This window comes from Etheostoma cragini, chromosome 20 (genome assembly GCF_013103735.1).
Source record: "Etheostoma cragini isolate CJK2018 chromosome 20, CSU_Ecrag_1.0, whole genome shotgun sequence".
In the NCBI taxonomy this organism is placed as follows: Eukaryota; Metazoa; Chordata; class Actinopteri; order Perciformes; family Percidae; genus Etheostoma; species Etheostoma cragini.
Window position 1 is genome coordinate 19625035 of NC_048426.1, and position 3764 is coordinate 19628798.

Consider the following 3764-nt stretch of genomic DNA (forward strand, 5'->3'; position numbering starts at 1 on the left):
TAGCGAGTAGTACGAAAGCCTCACATTTTGCATAGGGAGGATGAGTGGTGTGGTGGATGGGTCAAGAACCACAGGACTTTCACCCCAGAGAATGGGGTTTGTGTCCGGCGTGTCACGTTTAAACCCAACTGTCCTGTTCTTGTCTTGCATGTCACGGAAAAGTACCTTTTATGAGCCCAACCCCTGATCCTTTCCTCAAGAGTGACGCAAATAATCCCGATACCAAGCCTGTTTAGGTAAAGTGTGTTTAGACATGACGCTAATGGAGACTCATTAACAATGCCAAAGGTACCTGACCAAGCGTCCGTATTTTACGCAGTGGGAGTGAGAATGTGTGTGTGTGTGTGAAATGTACACTCAAACCACAACTTTTCTCCTCTGTGCTTTGATTTTGTTAAACTTCCCCAAACTTCCATTGTCTAAATGCAGCCTCTCCTCAGTGTGTGGAAGTGTGTCTTGTTGTGTTTGGGTCATTTGGCCTGCTTGGATGGTTTGGAGTGCTTGCACAGCCTGGGACAGCCTGGGACAGCCTGGAACGCAGCAGCATGCATGGATTACAGACGGCACCTTGCCAACTTTGCCATCAGGAGCCTCAGACTCCCTCTCTGGGTACATTTCTTCCAACTGTGCCTGCACTGTCACATCCAGAAAAACAAACCGGCACAGTCCTTGGATAGGTATACTACCTCTGCAACATGAGCGGGTTTTCTCTAATACGCTTTATCACATGCCATCAAAGGGATTGGCAGCAGCTCATTTTAAGGTCCATTAGTTAAAAATGGACACTGTTAACTGTGCTCATTCTTGGTGACAATTAGGTGAAATAAAGGATTAAAGAAAGTAGGTTTTGGGGCACAGGGTGCGATTTGCCAGGCGGTGAGATGCGTGGGATGCCCCCCTTTCTTGTCTACACATCCCTGCCTCTGCTGCATTATTTTTTATCACCAGTGGGGACAAAATGTATCACCCGCTCAAAGTGATCAATTCTACTTCACCAATAGACCATTATACCCAAAATAGAAGTATTTTAAACCAGGTAAAGTCCTGTAAGGTAAATACTACATCTTTTGGAAATTGGTGCAACATAACAATAAAATCCGATCGGCAGATGCTGGTTGTATTTAGCTGCTACAGAGCTCCGGGACACTGGCTACCAGTGGCAGATGTTTAGCGTCCAACAGCTGAATGTGAGCCAGGTACCAGCAATGCCAAATGACGGTCCTTTCAAGGGCCATGGTAGCAGAGTTTAGCCAGAAAAATTGAAGGTCATGCATCAATGACAGTTAAATGTAGGCCCCAAAACGACTGGTTAAGTTTAGGAAAAATATTGTGATTAGGATTAGGACATTCCCTAAGAAAGTTGAAAGTGTTTTGTGTCTTTAAAGGCTGGAGTTTTCCTAATTATTTTGGGATAAGGCATGAAGATCAATTTCCAAAAGATGATTTTTATTCCTCTTTTTAATCAACTTTAGCACGGGTTCATAAACTAATGAGCACCACTTTATTTCAAAAGTCAATGCTTTAACTGTAGCTTAAATCACTCCGCTGTACAGAAAGACTTCGCATTTTTATTTTTTCTTGTTTATTTTTCTGTTTTGTTAATTTGGTAAACCATTTATTTAACAGCTTCCTCCTCTTAAAACAGAAGCCTCTTTATTTCCTCCCTAAGCTAAACTACTAAACTACTAGCTAAATTGTCTTGCCTGACCTTGGCTTCATAAGATTTCTGAGTGGGCATATTGAGATCCTGAGAACTCAAACAGCTGCCTGTGTCACCAGGCACACCACTGCACTGCAGCATGAAGTGTGTTTTGTCCAATTGTTGCGCATGTAATGAGTCCCCAGGTTTAATGTGTGTACGTCTGCTCTACGGCTAATGGTTTGAAATGGTCAATGGCAGTAATTACTATTAGAGCTAAAGAGAGAAATGGGGGAATTAAAAACAAAAATGGCAAAATGGGATATACAGCAAAAAAGGACAGAGGGATAGAGAGGTGTAAGAAGGTGTGATTTTCCATGAAATTGTAGAAGAACAAAGGGCATTTTGAAGCAAAAAGGTAATACAGGTAAAAAAGGAGATCAGTTGAAAACAGGTACACACAACAAATGCTGCACTCTCTCTTTCACACGCACAAGCACACACACACACACACACACACACACACACACACACACACACACATACATACACACACACACTGTTGAGATGAAGTATAAGCAAGTATAATAGTAATATAACCATTATGGCTACCATTGTACAGTAGAAACCACTGCAAAATGTCTTTGCATATTGCTTCTTCATCCATATCTGAGTTATTTGAAGACCTCTTTAACCTGCCCCTGTTTCTTTTAACATGTTATAATAATAAGGAAGCTATCACCTTGGCTGTAAGAAAGGATAAGACATATATGTATTTATCATCAATTTCTGCATGTCTCAAAGAGCACTTTCAGAAGTTCCTTGTTGAAGCGAGAATGTTAAGTTTCATTCAGCATCCATTTGATTCAAATTACAACAGCTACAGGCACTTCTTTTGGATGCTGTCATCATATCAGAGATAATAATTTTTTCTAAAAAGATACACAAACCAATCTTTGATAATGGAAAGGCTCCCATTAGTGGAAGTCCATCTGGACTGTTTAATGGTCGTCAGTAAGAAGAGCAAATCCGATCAACTAAAGTTAATTTGTCACATGTAATATATCAGAAGTTTTTAAAACTAACTAGTGTGTACACTGAGAAGTAAAGTTCTTTTATTTGATGACACTAATTAGGCTACAGAATATAAAACTAACATAAAGCATAAAAAATAGAACTAAACACGGAGGAAAAACTAAACCAAGCTACATCAAGTTTTTCTTAGTTTCTTTAAAGGTGCTCTAATCTCACACCTCCTCTCTATCCGCGAGCTGCCTGTCTCCAGAATACACTCTGCAGACAGCCCGCGCTCCACGCCAACGCCAACAAAAACAAACTGTGCCAACGTGCACCACCAAACAGAACAAACAATCTTCCAGCGTTCCAGCCAATAACCGACAAGAAGGATTTGGAGTTGGGGCTGGGGGGTTTAGTGTGCGGAAGCACAGAAGAGAAGGGGAGGCAACAGTTTGGGGAGGAAGGATGGGCGAGCTCGCCTCCATTTTGTTTGACGGTACTTTGAACGTCAACAAGAAGTGCCGTCACCCAACATCGCGTAGAGCACCTTTAAGCTTTTAAAACAAGTAATTTTTATTTGTTTGCTGTTTTTTACAGAATTTCATTCTGATAACCAGCAGGACTGCTAATAAATCAATTTGACTATGGATGTGACACAGTGGGCGTTTCTCAATACCAAGTAAGCAAAGAACGGACTTGTGTTCTTGGGGAGACCGTACTTGCCAGCTGTACCTGGAAGACTGTACTCGCGAGTTCAGAAGCACACAAAACACTGTTGACAGTTTTGAGACGAAGCGTTCTTCCTGTTATTGCGCAACACCCCCAGCATAGAGGGCGCCTGCCAGTTTATAGTTAGCTTTGATGTGTGTATTCATAATAAAGCATGGACGATCACCTTTCACATCGCCTTGTTGTTTTGTTACGTTTTCATCTAACGTGCTATTAAGTATCACGGGCCAATAACTGTATAAATAATGAGACAACGGCGAGAAGAAAACCTTGTAACATATTTCGGGATTCACTTTTAATGGAAATTAGAAAAGAAACGTTAAAATAGGTATCAAAATTATAGATGGACTGGGTAACGTTAGCCACTGCCGTCGGTATA

At 41.3% G+C, this 3764-nt stretch overlaps 1 long non-coding RNA gene across 1 annotated transcript in view; it reads left to right on the forward strand.

The window, feature by feature from the left end:
- The first annotated feature begins 240 nt into the window (after nucleotides 1–240).
- The window catches only part of LOC117935900, an 8539-nt gene continuing 5015 nt past the window's right edge, over nucleotides 241–3764 (forward strand). The window contains exon 1 of the long non-coding RNA XR_004654841.1: nucleotides 241–340. This is a non-coding gene — a long non-coding RNA (uncharacterized LOC117935900). The remainder of the gene's footprint in view (nucleotides 341–3764) is intronic.